The sequence below is a fragment of the Mauremys mutica genome, chromosome 6, assembly GCF_020497125.1.
Source record: "Mauremys mutica isolate MM-2020 ecotype Southern chromosome 6, ASM2049712v1, whole genome shotgun sequence".
NCBI lineage: Eukaryota > Metazoa > Chordata > Testudines > Geoemydidae > Mauremys > Mauremys mutica.
The window spans coordinates 98,074,200-98,094,604 of NC_059077.1; the positions used below are offsets into that span (position 1 = coordinate 98,074,200).

Consider the following 20,405-nt stretch of genomic DNA (forward strand, 5'->3'; position numbering starts at 1 on the left):
AAATATATACAAAGAACTTCAGGTGCAGAAGATGATTAAAACCAGATATGGTTCAAACCCAAATGCCAGTACTTTGAGAAAAGCTGGACTGGCAAACCTTTTGTAGCTTACAATAGAGACAGCCCTGGTTTGGTGTAAGAGAGAAAGGGGAACGTAAACATAAATGGAAAGTAGAATTTCCAGTATACAAATCACTGTAATTGTGTAGTTTTCTTGAACATAAGAGAGTTCACACACATGCTTGATGTTGAGTCTAATGATAGTTAGAAAAATTATTCCTGCCACTATCTGAGTTATATCACAAAAGTACATATCATTTCAGTAAGAGCCATAGATTTTCTGACCAGATGGGACCATTATTATCACGTAGTCTGACCACCTGCATGACACAAGCCATAGCATTCTTGAATCTACCCCAATTACTTGTGTAGGAACCAAAGCTCATCTTTTAGGAAAAAAAAAAATCACATCTTGATTTAAAGATTCTAACTGATAATCTGTTCCAAAAGTTAATTACAATGACTCTTTAAAATGTCTTATTTTCAGTTTGACTTTTGCTGACTTCAGTTTCCAGCTGGATCTTTTCTTAGGTCATTGCCTGCTAGATTAGAGAGACCTGGGCTATCTTTTCCTTATCTAGGTAATTATACTGAGGTGTAAGGTTAAAAGGCAACCACGATTAAGCCATCACATAACATTAAAATAACCTGAGCTCTTTTAGTCGCTCATTGTAAGGCATGTATTCCAGATCACTTATCATTCTTGTAGCTCTTCTCTGTACCTTCTACAATTTTTCAACATTCTTTTTAAAATGACGCCAGCACTGGACACAGTATTCCAGTAGCGGTCTCTCCAATTCGCTGTACACAGGTAACATCACCTCCCTACTAATTATGGCTGTTTATTCATCCAAGGATCACATTAGCCCTTTTGCGACAGTATCAAACTAGGAATGCACAGTCAGATGATAATTATTAACAAGACCTTTTCAGCATCGTTGTATTCCAGGATACAGGCCACCCCATTCGACCAAGCCACCACCCTGTAAATATTGCTCACATTGTTCCTAGATACATGACCTTGAATTCTATTGCAAGTGTTCCTATATCTGATCTTTGTGAGAAAGATGACTGGGTAAGTCTCTGTTTATATTATAGTTACAAAGAGGATCAAATCAACTTTTTTTTTTAGTCCCTCGTTGCAAGCTTCACTCTGGGGATGCCACTGCCTCTGCATGACAAGCCACACACACTGGAAGAGCTGGTCCTACAGCTCAAGGAAACAACTGCCACTACCACATGAGCTAAAATACAACTTCTATTAATTCTCAGATCTAGCAGGATCATTATGTTCCTTATAAGCTGCAACCAGCCAAGAGAAAGGAAAATACTCACAAAACGCATACAGTGCAAGACCTTGCTTCTATTGACTTCAATGGGAATAAACAAACCCTAACTGAAATCAGTAGGAGCAGGATGTATCCCAATGTTATCCACAACAAAACAACAACAACCCCATTAATCTAGTATACGCTAGTTTCTTCAATCATAAACAGTTTGTGAGCTGTAAAATAAACTGAACTATATGGAAAGTTCATAAAAGGAATAGAGACAAACCACAATGGTACTAGATTGGAACACAACATTCATTATACAAAAGTCAAAATTCCAAGTCAGGGTAATTTTTAATTAATTTCAACTCAGAACTGTGCTTGCAGAAATATTTCCTGGCAATTTTCAGACCAAATTAATTTTCTAGTCCAAAGCTATAAAAGGAAGAGAACTTTACAGAAGAGGCTCTTTGTAATCTCCCTATGACTAAGAATGACTAATGCTTCTCAGTAATACTGAGGCTTGTTTGCCTTTATAAAATTGGAGCATATATCTTAGGGCTGTGCTTGCTTTTAAGGAAGCTGTTTTTGCATCTTTCAATGGTATTAATAGCAGATCAGGGCACTTTATGCTGCTGTAGCACATTTTCTACTGTCTATATCCATTATTTGGAGAGAAACACTAGACTTTTATTAATTAACAGCTGAAAAAATTCTCCAGATTCATACTCACTTGTAGGACAGTTTCAACTAGAGGAAGAACTTGACTCTGCAATTTCCATACCAACACCTAAAGACATTGACTTTCTTAACAGGAAAAGGAAGCCTGCCTATTTAGGCTTGGTAAAAGGAGGAGCACCACCTCTGTAAAATCCAGCATCCCCTCCTAATTGGGAAATTGGCTGAAATTAATCACCAAGCTGTTACAATGTTGCAGTGAGCCTAAAGAGTTGGGGCTTCCTTATAGTGTGTTTTTAGTCCCATGAATCTAGACTGTCCCATAGGAAATGCATATAGTGTTTGTGGGAGTTTCGTATTATCCATGTTTTTATGTTTTAATTTCTGCACTATCACTCTTTACCTAAATAAAGTGTTCATTGTATTTCCCTTTATACCACATTACTGACACAAACATGCTGCACTAATCTCGTCTATACAGCCAAGAGAAAGAGTGAAACAAACTTCAGAGAAATTCAGAGGTTGCCGTTTACCTTTTATTAATTTAAGATAATTTTTTAAATAAAAAAGCATTTTGTTTGCATGCTACTGGAACGATCGTTTGCAGCAGAAGTGGCCATGCATCAAATACATCCTTGGACTGACTCAGGACGTCTCTGATGCATTGTCTCTCACCAATTAGGAATAAAAGATACTTTTTAACTGTTTGTTCCAAATATTCTACTTTGGCTGAGATCTAAATACTGAGCTGTGAACAGCAGGGCTGACTGCCTATGATTTCTGACATAAAATGTCTGGTGATAACAGTAATTGAGTTAGTCCCCTTTATCTTAGGCATGTAATAAAATATAATTAACACTGTGCATATTCTTCCTCTGGGTTTGTGAGTGGGCTGGGGCAGCAAGAGGCACCACATGTCTCTTATTTGAACTGAATCCTGGGAAAAGAAGGTACAATTAATGCAGATAGTAACATTTCCTAATAAGTTGATTAATTAGACGTTTGTGTCCCTTATTATTAAATATACACACTCCTATGAACATAAATGTGCAGGATTTGATTTTTCTTCTATATAGCTGAGAGTCCTGACGTTTCAATATTTATTTTTCATGCCAAACAGAAGTCAAAGCATGTTCTTCTGTTTTTAAAGAAATCCAGAGTAAGCACCCAAACCTAGAGAATAATGAAATTATGCTATTATTGTAGCCATCTGTCTCTTCACATCAGTCTTTTATGATTTTTATAGTCCAGTTTCAAGGCTCCATAAGAAATTATATTAGTTAGCATTAATAACAGCATTTAATTTAATGATTTAAGTCTCAATTTTGAATTAGCTTAAACCCAGTGGAGATTCATGTGTTTGTATGTTGCGGGGGAGGGGAGGAGAAGACTACCTGGAAAGTTATTTATTGTGTTCTGCTTGATTGGCTATTAAAGGAGAGGATGATGTGCTTCTCTGCATCTGGTATATACTGTGTTTGCTGTTTGCCACCATGACAGACCGGAAAGTTACAGCCAGTGCTAATTTGAGTAACATCTAAAGCCTGGCCTGACAAGGTAAATTCAAATTATGAAGCGATACTTTCACATACAGAGACCTTGTTAGTTAGATTAGTGGGGGATTGGCTCAGTGTGACAGCTTGTTTGCTAAATGTGAGCTATCTGCATTCCCAATGCAGTCAGTCTAGATATTCATTTAAAGAAAAAAAATAAAGATGCCATTTTTCTTATTTGTCACAGAGTTCATGTAATATTCCTTCTCAGTTTTCTTCATTGTTGACTTCTTAAGGAAATAGCAGCAAGTGTGTACCTTGGAGCGAGACAGCTAATTTTGTTATGGATGAACATAGTGTTGTGACAAAACAGTGGCACAGCTGTCATAACAGCTGTCACACATTAATCATGACAGTGACAAATAGCATAATTACTTTATCTGGAATTCCTAGCATGCACACTCAGTATGCACCACTACAGTGTAAGCATATCAAGCGTGGTTTAATTAAAAGACATCAATACAGGTTAGTTAGACATGGGCTAGGAGACACTGATACAAAATGAAAATAAAATTTATAGTTTCCTTTTTAGGGACACCGGAAGACCAATTACTTAGCCAACAAGGTAATTTGAATCTGTTTTCCTAATCAGCCCTTCTTGATACATATGCTGTGTGGTAAATTGAGCTACTTGTACAGTTATGTTTCTGACCAAATTGCAGCTATGCACCATTCAATGGCTATTCCTCCTGTCCAGCTGTTTTGTATGGTCACATTTGTCCCACCTCCTCTGGGTACATAAGAAGATTCTGAAGCACAAATAATGAGTTCCATTGTATATGTGGTAACATTTTTATTTCCCACAAATTTACATAGAGAGTCATGCCATAAAATTTGCACTCTGATCTGGATCTGCACATGACAAAATTTGGGTAGTACATATCAGGGGCTCATTATAAAGACAGTCTAACTCATTCCCCTGGTGTCAGATGTCACTTAGGGTCCAAACAAGGTTCCTCCTATTTCATTCAGAAAAAGAGAAGCTGAATGCAAGTTAGGTTGAACAAATGGAACTTTATTAAACCCTGTGCACTTCTCTGTCCATGCTGTCTACCCCTTCTCTATTTCCCTGGTATCTCTTCAATAACAGTCCTTCCAGGAAACATGGTCCCTCTAACTCCAGTTCCAGTGATCATGATACTCTCCCATCTTTGTCTATCCTGAGCCTTTCTTTGTATTTTCCCTATGTTGTTAAGTCCCATAACTTTTTCCCTCTCTGAGTAGTGTTTGATGGAGGAGTTCTTTATTTGACGATAGTGACTATCAAAGGGTGCTGATTTCAAACAACCCAAAGTCCAGGAGTGTTTGGAACTGAGGTTTATTTCAGGCTCATAACTAGTTCCATGTTTCTCTACTTCAGCATCATTTTACAGGTTTATGGCTGCATTAAGCTTTGTTGTGGCTATTGTGTTTGGATTTAGTTTAAGTTTAACAACACTGTGTTGTTGCTAAGGCTCCGTGTTGGCAGCCAATGCCATTGGTATTTACCATCTCCCAGTATTTTTACTTTTTGCTCCAAATTTGTGAAGCTCCGTGATTCACTGAATTCACTTACTGAATTTCTAGGGGCAGTTCATGAATTGTACTGAAGCAGAGTTAATGAAATATTAATGAATCAATTTCCATAGACATGGACTCATTATCTCACTGGATGCCATTGGAAAACACAGTCCGGCAGGCAGCGTCCTTCCACCTGCCTGCAAGATGATTTGATTTTCTTCTATTATTAATTTTTTAAAAGCCCACACTCAGGGACTCCTTGATAACTTTGGACCAGCAGTTTCCCACCAGATAAAATTAAGGGAGGCTATTGTAATACCTTTTGCTGCACCTCACTAATCTGTTGAAAATGATCACCTATGAGGCAAAAGAGTTAGTCAATGAGGTGCTGTGGATCACAGGAAGCAAAAGCCTATTACATCATGACACAAATAGTAACCCTTTGTCTATCAAAATGAGTTCACAACATTCAGGCTGGAGGCAGCAGACTCAAATGCTACTAGTGTAGGCCACCTTGGATTGTTACTCAAACTATCCACTGAGCCCTGATGTTTAGGATGTTCTATGGCATTTGAAATTGATTGCTAAAATGAGAGCATTAACATGAAAACCCTTTATTCTTTTCTCTCCGTTCTTAGATACCTCTCAGTAGCACTTTCTCTCCCTAACAATGGGAAGCAGCAGGCTTTTGGTGTAAAAACCGATTGTATTTATCTCCTTGACTAAGAGGTTTTATTATTTATCTTCCCTGTTGCAGTGCCCATGTGGCAGTGCTGATATTGAGCAGCTGGACAGATTGCACCCTGGAGCCACATCTGCAGCTATATAGATCAACATCACTTGCATTGCCTCAGATCTGAAGAAGTTTATCTTCTGTCAGCAAGATTTAGTACCTACTTCATGAATTGTTAAGGGTGTCCGTGTCTTTCCCCCCCTCCCCCTTCCCTATTTGGTTTTCAAACTGCATTAGTGTAATCTGGTACTGATTGTTAACACCTGATTAGTTAAGCTTTTGTTTACTTTTTTTCTAATTAATAAGGACTTCCAGCGGGGTTTGTGAAGATGGATCTTGAACGGTAAGGTGAATACACAGAGGTAGTTCATGGAAGCTAGAAAAGACAGTAAAAGATCACAGGCTATAAAACATCACAGTAAGATTCAGAGATTCCAAGGTCAGAAGAAACCATTGTGATCGTCTAGTAAGAAACATCTGGATGCATGATTATGCCATGGATTATATGAATTTCTCAGTATTGGATTGGACCAGCTGGTAATTATTTAAATTAGGTCTTCACTAAAGAACTGAGTATACCAAATCCAAAATAATTTGGCTCCCATATTCAACAGGAAAAATTTGCTTTCTGATGCTGTGTCTTATCACATCCCACAGAGAAGCTGTAACAGCTGACAGGATCTTTTATTAGAGAGACAAGGAGGGTAATATCTTTTACTGGCCCAACTTCTGTAGAACAATAAAGAAGAAGAGCTCTGTGTAAGCTCAAAAGCTTGTCCCTCTCATGAATAGAAGATGGTCCAATAAAAGATATCACCTCACCCATCTTCTCTGTCTAATAGCCAGGGACCAACAGAGCTACACCACCCCTGCATAGAGGATCTTTTATAGCAATTTACTTAAGGAATACCAAGTTCTGTAGCAATCCCCATGCCCCTTGAGACACTAATAAGCTTCTGACTGGATTTGCTGTTTTGCAGTTAGCAGGGCAGTGTCCAGGAAGTTATGTGGGCCAGTGCTTGAAATAATGGCCTAGGAGATAAGATTCTAGTTTCTCAACCCCACTCAGGTGGTAAATTTGGAAGGAGTGACTCAGTCAACCAAGATGAACGTGTTTAAAGATAGAGCTGGTCCTGAACCAAAAATATGGTTCCAAATCAGCACTGGGCCAAGATCAAATCCGGATCTGAACTTTGCAACTGAGACCCAGCTCTAGTTAATATACAGCAATAGGATGAACCAGTTTAGATAAAGCTAGAACAGGCTTACAACTTTGTGGGTCACATTCTTGTGGTTGTAGTCAGATCAAAGGTGGCAGAATTTGTCCTTCCACTTTTTTTTTTAAGTTTGAAAAAGTTCAGTTGCAAATTAAAAGAAATAAAAATCACCTGAGCTACTTCCACTCCTGATTTCAGGAAGGACCAAAATAGCAAATACCAGAAGAATGAGGTTACTCTTGTGGTATTTCAGGCCAGCTCAAGTCAGAAAATGCTGGCACTCTTGTACTAATGCTTACTGTTGAAAGACTTTCAGCCCAGTTTCCAGACCCAAGAAGTTTTGGTGTACCATCCAAGCTTCTGATGTAAATCTCCAAACTTTTTGATGTAAAGCAGAACCTTGTTGAAGATCTATAGTTTATTTATTTAGTTCAGAAGCTAACCCCTTCTTTTCCCTCCTCTAACCCCCTTTCCTGGTTAAAAACCACCTTATAACCCCCCAAATTGGAAAGGTTTTTCTTTTTTAAGTTCATTCTGTTCTACACGTGCCCCTCTTGATGGAAGCCAAACTTGACTACTTTTCAACACATTAACTTGTGCAATGGCCCAATGTATTAGCATAACAGTCATTTTAAAGCATTTCTTTTTAATCAAATCTCTACTGCAATATTGAATGTATAAGCACATAGGGACTCGGAGCAAAATTTGACCCTCTTTATATATATCATAAAAATCTGCCTTACAAGGGTTTATAATATAATAGAATAGAACTGGTAAGAATCAGAGACATGCTTGAGCTGCACTGACTGGATCCAGAATCGAACTTTCCCAAAGTTTGCTACTTGCTTATATCCAGAGTGTTGGTTCAGGCTTATTTCTAGTATGAGTAATAGTTGGCATAGTACAAATACTAAATGTAACTGTGGTATCTGACACCTATAGTGTTAAAATAACCAAGTAATTTACAGTTGGGAATGTTTTCCTTTTTCACTTTCTGCAGTTTCTAAATATTAAAAAATGAGACCTTTGTATAACCTTTATTCTAAAGTACCTTTTTCAGTGGCCTTAGGGCTTTAGTTTTGCTTCATGAGTATTTAACCAGAACATTATTTGAATCATGTTACCAGGATTCACCACTGACTCATTAAAGCAAAATTACATAGTCATTTCTGACAACGAGAGACACAAGCAGCACTCCTTTAAACATTGTGAGAGGAATTATGGCGTACTTTTAATCATGAGTGGCTCATTTCAATCTGGCTATTTCAAGGGCACTACATCTTTCAGAAATTAGAATCAAATATAGTACAACACTGAATTAAAGCAGGGCTACGCTTTGCAGGGTGTAAAACCTAGTTAAGTGTAGACTTACTCATCATAATGTGGAGTGAAGTAGCCTACTGATTTTTTTTCTTCTTCATCTACATAAACGCAGTACAAGGAATATTACTAATGAAGTGGATGCTGGGTCACCTAGTCACCATATGAAAAGGTTACCACTTTATTTTAAGTATCCCATCAATCATTATGAATTAATGTGGTATTCCATGTGAAAGTACTGATCATAATAAATTCAAGTGCTATTTCATGAAAATGTCAAATGTACACCCAGAGAACTTTATCAATATAGAAAACCTTAAACATGACCCATTCCCAATCTTTCTGCAGATGACCTGGGTTTTAATGCTTTGTATTATACACACACTCTGATCAATATGCTCTCCTTGATGCAACGGGGACTTAGACTATAAAACCATTTTACCTAAAATTTTATAAGGTGCCTATAAACACAGTAGCCAATCCTTGTAGGCCAGGGATCTTGAGTAAAATTTTCAAAAGCACTTAGGAGCTCAGACAAGTGACTAGGAGTAGGATTCACAGATATTTAGGTGCCCAACTCCCATTGAACTCCATCTAAATAACGTTGTGAATCCCGCTCTAGGAGCCTGTCTAATTCCCAAAAGTAACTTAAGCACTCAGAAGCCTAAATTGCACTAAAAGTCAGTGGACTTAAGCATCTAAATCACTTAGGACCAGCAAATGGGATTATCCAGTGGCAGTTAGTAGTGCTTAATACCCATTAAAATCAATGAGTTTTAGGTGCCTAGAAGCTTTTGAAAATCCCACAAGGCGTCTAAATACCTTTAAAAATCTGGCTGCTAGGTGTTTGGAAAATATTACCCATTGTTTTAGTCTTTGTCAGTAAACTAACACACACAGTAGTAGTGCAATAGAAATAATAAGTAGGGCTGTCAAGCGATTAAACAATATTAATTGCAATTAATTGCATGATTAAAAAAATTAATTGCAATTAATTGCACTGTTAATAATAGAATATCATTTCTTTAAATATTTTGGTTGTTTTGTACATTTTCAAATATATTGATTTCAATTACAACACAGAATGCAAAGTGTACAGTGCTCACTTTATATTTTTTATTACAAATATTTGCACTGTAAAAAACAAAAGAAATAGTACATCAAGTCACCTAATACAAGTACTGTAGTGAAATCTCTTTATCATGAAAGTTGAACTTACAAATCTAGAATTATGTACAAAAAATAACTGCATTCAAAAATAAAACATGTAAAACTTTAGAGACTACAAGTCCACTCAGTACTATTTCCGCCAATCGCTCAAACAAGTTTGGTTACAATTTGCAGGAAACAATGCTGCCCGCTTCTTGTTTTCAATGTCACCTGAAAGTGAGAACAGATGTTTGCATGGCACTTTTGTAGCCGGCATCACAAGATATTTACGTGCCAGATGTGCTAAAGATTCATATGTCCCTTCATGCTTAAACCACCATTCCAGGGGACATGCATCCCTGCTGCTGATTGGTTCTGCTTGAGTGGACAAAAGCATGTTCGTTTTCATCATCTGAGTCAGATGCCACCAGCAGAAGGTTGATTTTCTTTTTTGGTGGTTCAGGTTCTGTAGTTTCCTCATCTGAGTGTTGCTCTTTTAAGACATCTGAAAACATGCTCCACACCTGGTCTCTCTCAGATTTTGGAAGGCACTTCAGATTCTTAAAGCTTGGGTTGAGTGCTGTATCTAGCCTTAGAAATCTCACATTGGTACCTTCTTTGCGTTTTGTCAAATCTACTGTGAAAGTGTTCTTAAAATGAACATGTGCTGGGTCATCATCTGAGACTGCTACAACATGAAATACATGGCAAAATGTGGGTACAACAGAACAGGAGACATACAATTCTCCCCCAAGGAGTTCAGTCACAAATTTAATTAACGCATTATTTTTTTAATGAGCATTATCAGAATGGAAGCATGTCCTCTGGAATGGTGGCTGAAGCATGAAGGGGCATATGAATGTTTAGCATATCTGGCATGCAAATACCTTGCAACACTGTCTACAAAAGTGCCATATGAACGCCTGTTCTCACTTTCAGATGCCATTGTAAATAAGAAGCAATCAGCAGTATCTGCCCTAAATGTAAACAAACTTGTTTGTCTTAGCGATTGGCTGAACAAGAAGTAGAACTGAGTGGACTTGTAGGCTCTGAAATTTTACATTGTTTTGTTTTTGAGTGCAGTTGTGTAACAAAAAAATCTACGTGTGTAAATTACACTTTCATGATAAAGTACTACAGTACTTGTATGAGGTGAATTGAAAAATACCATTTCTTTTATCATTTTTACAGTGCAAATATTTGTAATAAAAATAATAATGTAAAGTGAGCACTGTACACTTTGTATTCTGTGTTGTAATAGAAATCAATATATTTTAAAATGTAGAAAAACATCAACAAATATTTAATAAATTTCAATTGGTATTTTATTGTTTAACAGTGCAATTCATTGTGATTTTTTTTAATCACAGTTAATTTTTTTTTAGTTAATTGCATGAGTTAACTGTGATTAATCAACAGACCTAATAATAAGTAATGAATAAAATATTCAAAATCTTTTTTTTTTTAAATGGAACAGAAAGGTTTTAGGGTCAGAGAATGCTGGACCTTGAAGTTTGGAGAGGTTATGAGGAAGCCGTCTTCTTTACCCAGAATCACACTGATCAGGAGGCTTCAACATGGTGGCTTCCATGGTAAAAGGAGTTAAATATCTCATTATTACATTAGCCAATCTGGTTTCTTAATTGCATTTTGAACTATTTCTTTTATAATGCATGACAAAACAGATGTTTGAGGGTGACATGCATCCTTTGGCCTTTCCCCAGTAATACAATCTAGAGAGGGTGTGTGCTTTTATGACAGTAACAGACATACTAGTTTGCCGCATTGCTTAACTGTTATAAAGCATGTTCTAGTAATCATCACATAATAATAGTATGATAATACTTTAATAATAGCATGCTTGGCATAATAATAGGTTTACAACATAATAATCCTAATTACAGAGAGAAAAATATTCCAGTAAAAATGTGATACAAAAGGATTTTCATAAAACAGTTTACTGGTCTTCTAGCTGTCTCCCACAGCAGCAAAAAAGAAAAGGTTTGACTTAGAGGCATTAAGAAAAACAAAAAAAATGTTGTTTGACTTTGTAGAGTAAGATTGTTCCAAGGAGTTAAGATGTGACTGACTGTTCTGGGAAGTTGTTTTGTGACCATGTTTTGTACCAGGTAATATCACATCTCGTAGCTGTGCTAGTTATTTAGTAGAAAATGATTTGGTCTCCAAACTAAGAAGAAATGCTAGTCAGTCATAAAAGAAAAAAATCACAAAAAAAGACATCAGATCCCCATCTGAGCTCAGTGTATGTAGGTTTTTAAAAATTCACGTAGAAATCCTCAGTGCTTTTCTCTTTAAAATTGCAAGAATCAGTAGTATCCTTTAAATGATTACCAGAATAAAGAATATTTCCCTAAGCCACCCTAATTAAACCTGTGTCAATGTTTACCTGGCACTCAAACTCTGCTGAGCAGGGAATATGTGCCACAGAGGGTATGTCTACACTACGGGATTATTCGGATTTTACATAAACCGGTTTTGTAAAACAGATTGTTCAAAGTCGAGTGTACGCGGCCACACTAAGCACATTAATTCGGCGGTGTGCGTCCATGGTCCGAGGCAAGCGTCGATTTCTGGAGTTTTGCACTGTGGGTAGCTATCCCGTAGCTATCCCATAGTTCCCGCAGTCTCCCCCGCCCACTGGAATTCTGGGTTGAGACCCCAATGCATGATGGTGCAAAAACAGTGTCGCGGGTGTTTCTGGGTAAATGTCGTCACTCATTCCTTCCTCCGTGAAAGCAACGGCAGATAATCATTTTGCGCCCTTTTTCCCTGGATTGCCCTGGCAGACGCCATAGCATGGCAACCATGGAGCCTGTTTTGCCTTTTGTCACTGTCACCGTATGTGTACTGGATGCCGCTGATAGAGGCGGTACTGTAGTACTACAGAGCAGCATTCACTTGCCTTTGGAAGATAGCAGAGAGGGTTATCAGTTGTTCTGTACCGTCTGCCATGTCATTGTAAATTGGCGATGAGATGACGGTTATCAGTTGTTCTGTACCGTCTGCTGCTGTCATGGGTGCTCCTGGCTGAGGTCGGCCGGATGCGCAAAGACAAAAATGGAAATGACTCCCCGGGTCATTCCCTCCTTTATGTTGTATCTAAAAATAGAGTCAGTCCTGCCTAGAATATGGGGCAAGTGTGCTAGAGAAACAGTGTACCAGAGAGCACAGCCGCTCCGTGTCAGATCCCGCAGAAATGATAAGCTGCATGCCATACTAGGGGGTGCCCCTGCAACAACCCCACCCGTTGCTTCCCTGCTCCCCCAACCCTCCTGGGCTACCGTTGCAGTGTCCCCCCATTTGTGTGATGAAGTAATAAAGAACGCAGGAATAAGAAACAGTGACTTGTTAGTGAGATAAAATGAGGGGGAGGCAGCCTCCAGCTGTTATGATAGTCCAGGCAGGACATTAAACGGTGCGGGGGAGAGGAGCCCAGCATCCCGCTGCTATGATAGTCCAGGCAGTACAGAATCTTTTCTTTAGACATGAAGGGGGGTGCTGATGGAGCTCAGCCCCCAGTTGCTATGATGAAGACGGTTACCAGGCGTTCTGTACCATCTACTGGGAATGACCGGGAGTCATTCCTATTTTTACTCAGGCGCCCCTGGCCGACCTCACCTGAGGCCAGCCAGGAGCACTCACGGGCTGATGATGACGATGGATAGCAGTCATATTGTACCATCTGCCACCGGGGAGGGGAGAGGATGCTGCTGTTCACTGCCACAGCATCGCATCTACCAGCAGCATTCAGTAGACATAGGGTAACATTGAAAAAAGTCAAGAAACGATTTTTTTCCCTTTTCTTTCACGGGGGGGGGGGGGTAAATTGACGAGCTATACCCTGAACCACCCCGGACAATGTGTTTGACCCTACAGGCATTGGGAGCTCAGCCAAGAATGCAAATGCTTTTCGGAGACTGCGGGGACTGTGGGATAGCTGGAGTCCTCAGTACCCCCTCCCTCCCTCCATGAGCATCCATTTGATTCTTTGGCTTTCCATTATGCTTGTCACGCAGCACTGTGCTGAGTCCCTGCTGTGGCCTCTGTCTGGAGATTTTTTCAAATGCTTTGGCATTTCGTCTTCTGTAACGGAGCTGTGATAGAACAGATTTGCCTCCCCATACAGCGATCAGATCCAGTATCTCCCGTATGGTCCATGCTGGAGCTCTTTTTGGATTTGGGACTGCATCGCCACCCGTGCTGATCAGAGCGCCACGCTGGGCAAACAGGAAATGAATTTCAAAAGTTCGCGGGGCTTTTCCTGTCTACCTGGCCAGTGCATCTGAGTTCAGATTGCTGTCCAGAGCGGTCACAATGGTGCACTGTGGGATACCGCCCGGAGGCCAATACCGTAGATTTGCGGCCACATTAACCCTAATTCGATATGGTAATACCGATTTCAGCGCTACTCCTCTCATCGGGGAGGAGTACAGAAACCGGTTTAAAGAGCCCTTTATATCGATATAAAGGGCCTCGTTGTGTGGACGGGTGCAGCGTTAAATCAGTTTAATGCTGCTAAAATCGGTTTAAACGCGTAGTGTAGACCAGGCCAGAGTGACACATTTAATTCACAGGAAAAAACGGAGACACCTAAGACCAAAATTTCAAAGCACTGAATGCCCCTACATTAGGTCATTATGGATGCAGTTACATGGCCTGAGATTGTGCCCACAACTGAGTATCAAAGCAAATGTGGTACAAGGGGAAAGAGTGTCTGAAAGAATGGCTGTGTTGGGGCCCTACAGAGTAGCTCTCTGTACATCACAGAAGAAATTCTTGCAAAGGTCCAGGTGTGACAGAAGCAATCCTGAACCAATTTGTGGAGCTACGGAGCAATCTGTAAAGCCAAACACACAGGAGCCATGTGATGGTTAAAGTGGGCACAACAGGTGCCTACCAGAGAGCTATGTGGAGAAATCACAGGTATTAGAATCCAGCCTGCCACTTCTCCTGAATGGAAGTGCCGTGTGCCATTCACAGGAGGGTTAGTTAATATAATAACTTCTCCAGAGATGGGATCTGCCTACTGCAAGTCTTAAGAAAATTCTAATTATCATCTGCCCTTATATTACCCTTGGCGCAGTCTCCTCAGAGAAGGAGATGACTTCAGATGGGAGAAGGGGTTCCATTCAAACCATGTACTAGTTGATTGTGACGCTAGTCACCTTATCACACAAAAGCATGATTTTACTGCTCCCTCTGATTATTCAACTTGCCAACACAACTTAGTTCCTCCTCCTCACAATCCCACGCCCATTAAAATGGTTTGCGCAAATAACTAGCTAGTCACAGAAGATAATATTTGTTCTACATGGTGCTATACTGAAAACATTAACTTTTGCAATGAACAATAAAGTTTAAAAGCTTGTATAAAAATAAATTATAACTTTTAAAAAAGGGTAAGGTGACATAAAGCTAAGCATTTATTCCGGCATATCGGAGCCCTGGTGGATTGCAGTCTGTAGTACAAATAGTACAACACTAAGGGTACGTCTACACTGCAGTCAGAGGAGTGATTGCAGCATATGTAGACATACCCAAGCTAGCTTTACTCTTGCTACTTCAGATACTAATAGCAGTGAAGCCACAACAGCAAAGACTGCAGTATGAACTAGTCAGTCAAGTACAAGTACAAGTCCACCAGGGAGCCTGGATATATATGGTGGTGGCTAGCCCATATTGCCATGGCTTCATTGCTATTTGTACACAAGCTAGTTGGATTAAAGCTAGCTCAGGTATGTCTATATGTACTACAGTCACACCTCCAATTGCAGTACAGACATATCTTAAGACAGAGCTGGGTACTATATAGTAATACTACATCTTGGAGTGACTTAGGTTGCTTGGTGATAATAACATTCCCTAATATGACTTGTGTTCCCTTATCTTCTAAGATCAATGCATTAATAAAAAGAACATAGGATTTCTCTTTAAACTATCTAAAACAATGCAGGAACCAACCATGCCACACGGTCCTCTGCTGTGTGCTGCACAAGATGATAAAACAGAAAAAACAATCAGGACACTTATTATGTTTAACTTTATATGTATGAATGAAAAGTGTGTGCTGGCCAGCAACAATATCCATTAATAACTGTATATAATTTTACAAGAGTAATATTTAGTACATTAAATGAAGAAATTGAAAGAGATATGAAACTATGAATTCAAAAAGATCCTGCCATCCCATTCCAAACCCTTTGAACAAAAGAGCCTCTTATAAAAAAGAAATTAATTGAAAAAAAAAGAACTTTAAAAGAAATTGAAAAGGAAAGGAAATTACTACATGTTACTATAACTGGGGACAGATTGTATCACAGGATTATTAGAATTTGGAGGAAAACATTATTTTTTAAATTGAATTGGATTATTTATTACAGTTCTAAAAAGTATTGAACACAAGGAAGATTCCAAGCAAATATTAGATTAGACCGGGAAATAATGTATATGAGAGAAGTGGCTCTGAGATAAATCTCTATATAAACATTACAAATATTAAATTTTTCTTCACGTAGCTCAGAGCTGATAAGAATAGCCTTGCATTTTCTAAATAGCTATCAGTGTAGTTCTAGTTGCTACCTAGGTAGAAAAAACATAGCTCAAATTCTGACAGCAAGAAAGCCTGTATTCAACAGGGGAGAGAACTGGGTGGGAATTTTCCTCTCCCATCCTGGCTCCTCCCAACACTGACACAGAGACTATTTTACAGGCCTTCCATTAGCGAAGCCACAGAAGCAATAAGATACAATGGCACTCACATATCTATCTTTGCCCTTCTATGGTTCCTTAGAATGGCATTTTACCTAAGACTCTCATACATGTTAATAGAATAGATTTAGTTTCACAACTCCCGTGAGAGAGGGATGCATTTTATAAATGGGGAGCTGAGGCACAGGTATTGAAGTGAAGTGTTGCAGAACCAGAAACTGAACCAAGGTCTCTTGAGGAATCCAGACCAATGCCATAATCACAAGGCTATCCTTCCTTTTTCAGTCAGTCTATTTCTACTCTATGCCAGACAGAACACACATGTACATGCTAAAGCTTATTTTGCATAGTATTGCCCATTTTCTCCTCTTCGTTAAAGTCAAAGGTATTGCACTGATGCAATTACTTTAATTTGTGGTTTGGGACCATTCACAATGGATAAATTCTGACCCAATCTGTTTTACCAAAATTTGAAAAGTATTGCAGCCTTAGAATAGAACCTCAGCAAAAGTAACAACACTACCCAAGGATAAGCCTATTATTAATCAAAACTAGAGAAGACAAGAAATCCCAAAAGTTTCAAATAAAATAAGGGAAATGGTTCTTTGGCTAGATCAGTTTGGCATTTTTCAGCACTATTTTTCTGCTCATTTTTAAAAAAATTAATTGACCCAAAGTACACATAAGGTCTCTCCCATGTATGTAGACGACAGGAGCCCAAGAAAATGAAACAATATTTAATACTCTCACCCACTGCTTATTTGGGACAGGGGTCTTCCAATCACAGTAAGTACAATGGGAGTTTTCAGAAGACCCTGTAAGACACTGCTATTCATATATCTGTTACGAAGGGTGACACATTTATTTTATATTTTACACCTTGTCTGTAGACACCTAAAAAGTTTCTTGTTGAAAGCACTGGCTGGTCAGAGAACTGACAGTTACTGCTATACACCGCTACTGGTTTGACTGTGGCCCAGGCTACCACTGAAATCTTTTGATGGCTGTTCCCCAGGAATGTAAAGTGATATTATGGTAACAGTCTAGTTCCTAGGAAATAAAGATGGCCACCACATTTGTTACAGAGAACAATGGAATTACCAGTTTAATGGAAGGATTGCCATTCATGCAGGAATGGTATACTGCTCTGATACTAGTCCACTAGGGTGGGAGGGATAGCTCAGTGGTTTGAGCCTTGGCCTGCTAAACCCACGGTTGTGAGTTTAATCCTTGAGGGGGCCACTTAGGATCTGGGGCAAAAATTGGTCCTGCTAGTGAAGGCAGGGGGCTGGACTCAATGACCTTTCAAGGTCCCTTCCAGTTCTAGGAGATTGGTATATTTCCAATCATTACATTACTTCAGGTAGATTTATTAATTGCCTTCTGAGAGAACTATTAATTTCAGTTTCTCTCTTTTCATTCATAATAAGATTAAGTAAATATGAAAAAGCTCCCAGGCTCAGGCACCTTTGGTATAAGTTACAAATACAATCACAAAGAATAAGCCAGCCATTTCCACTCAGCCCCTAACCAGAAAATAACCAATGCCAGACAGTAACACCTCTCATCCAAGGACACCAGCCATTATCGTGTCCTGACCTCCCAGAAGCATGGTTACATAGATGGGCCTTTTATGCCCTGAAACACAACAAATTTAAGCTAATTCACACCAAGCAGGGGAGTAAATTCACTTATGGAAAATGACCAGATGGTGCATCTCTCTCTTTTAAACTGAGGAGACTCCACCTCGGGCACCCTTGTTGATGGCAGCAGTGGCTGTGTTATACTGGGAAAAAGGCAGTCTCTCATATAAATAGGTCCCCAACCATTTCAGGCTTTATAGGTCAAAATCAAATGTACATCCACACAAAAATCAAGAGACAGCCAATGCAACCTGCAGAGCATCTATGATTTCTGGGTTGATTTCAGATGTAGAGTTCATTACTGTAGTCGAGTTCTGAAGTAACAAATGCATGGACTATTGTAGGGATGTCTGCATCTGCAAAAACATGGTTAAAAACACCCAGCAAATAAAAGATTAAAAGAAAGGGCACTACTATCATTTGATCATTTAGCAGCAGACAGGCATCCAAAAATGTCCTCTAAATATACCATCCTTCTAGATTAAGAACAGTTTCCATAGTAAGTAATTTCAACTGGGGCTGAGGGTGACCGCACTTAGAATATGAATAATTTGTGTAAATAGTGGACCAGAAAATTTTGTTAGCTTAGTCTGCACTGAGAAAATGCATTATGTTAGAAAACATTAACTAACACTATGTTAAACATGATATTGCCCTTATTATAGGTAAGGACAGTCATGTTTACAAACCTCATAGCTGGTTGTGGTTAAGCCCAGGAATGATCAAAACAGTTTTTAAACAGTGCTTGCTCCTGTTTACTTGAGGGGTTAACATGAAGCCTTTCCCCAATGTAGATATCACTTAAGAGGCTGGGGAATGGTCCACACCCAAATGTTATGTTCTCTCTTCCCTCACCAGCTGCCAAATGGATTGTCTTTAGATTACTTTCTCCTTTTAATTTTTAACACAACAGCTTGAAAATTTATGTTGGTCCTTAAATTCACGTCTATGCCTAAAAGGAAACTATAAAATATATGCTTTAAAGACTGTATCTGAAAGACTGCTACTTACTGTACAGTTTCCAAGTCTCATTACTAACCTTTGACTCAAAAACAGTCCAAGCTGACCCTTTTTATGCTCATTGGCATATTTTTTCCATAAATACAAGTAATTAGAGAAGTTGAAAGCTGAATATATTCTCTGAGTTGTGGTAGTAATTACAATGTGGAAGTTTGACCTTTTCAGCATCCTGTATCACATTAGCCTTAGCCTAATAATTCACATGACTGAGATGTATTTAGAGTTTGTAATATTACTATACTGATTGGGTGAGAGGTTTTTCCTTGTTTGTTTTATCTTTTTATAATTCTCTAAGTAAGGTGGATAGGTGATCTAGTGATCTCCACTCATCATTTTAATATCATAAGAGTGAACTTCAATTCTGTACTGGTCTTAAACTACATGATGAGGACTGTAAACATCACAGGCAACTGCTTCCTAAGTGCGTGATACTACATGCCAATTGGAAGCAAGCAGTTGCCAACATAATTTTCCACTTGGGGAACATGGGCAGGAAAATAGATTGAAGTAGCAAAGCTGGGTTTCTCAACAAGGAACTGTTGACAGGCATGTTCAGTATTATCCTTTGCTCACAAATTCTGCCTGTGTCTCAACCACCCTTACCCCAATCCCTGCTTGTCAGACTGATAAGAAAGAACTGGTCACTTGGAAGCTGCAGAGGGAATTTTGTTTCAATCACAGCCAAGCTGCTTCAAGCAAGCTCTAATATTACAGTAAGCCAAGGACTTCAGATTTTTTTTTTTGGTAGGAATACAATAATTCTGTAAATCCAAGGTTGGAAGTATTCCCAGGTTTTTGACAGAAAGGAAACAAAAGTGGACATATGCAGCTTTTTTGAAGTGCAATCTCATTAAATTAAAATCCCGCCTCTTCCTCCCACTCACCAACAAGTCAATTCTGAACTCTCTTCTCTCTGATGTATAACACTTAAACTAGAGGCCAAATTCACGGCTGAAGAAGCGAGAGCAACTGCCTGTGCCAGGGAGGTAGCTGTACTCGAAGGAGAAGGCAGGTACTTTTCCACCACTATCATCCCTCAGTTTTATGCTTCAGAGGCCAGCTTTAGATAATCCAGGAGTTCCATAGGCACTCTGCCATCTAAGGCTGAAGTGGCAATATGCTAAATAAACACATACCAGTTGCCTGGAACAAACCAGAGGCAGAGTTCCAAAGGAAGATTACTAAGAATATGTCTACATTTGACTCGGAAGGTGTGATTCCCAGCTTGTGTAGACGTACCTGTACTAGTTCTTCTTGAGCTAGCACCTAAAAATAATAGCATGTCCACAACTGCATACACCATGGCTTGGGCTAGCCTCCTGAGTACACACCTGGGTGAGGTCAGGGGGGGTCAGGTGGGATTGTACTTGGGGCGGCTAGCTCAAGTCATCACCCATATCGCCGTGGACACAGTGCTATTGTTAGGTATGTCTAATGAAACCTATGCTGCTACATAATTAAGCACTTCTGAAAATTGTACCCAGTAAGCTATGTGTTCAATGCCTCGCACACTTTTGGTTGCTATAAAATACA

The 20,405-nt window shown here is 39.1% G+C and overlaps 1 long non-coding RNA gene across 4 annotated transcripts in view; it reads right to left on the minus strand.

The window, feature by feature from the left end:
* LOC123373019 overlaps positions 1-20,405 on the minus strand; it is a 211,247-nt gene that overhangs the window by 82,760 nt on the left and 108,082 nt on the right. The gene's annotated exons all lie outside the window — the stretch shown is intronic.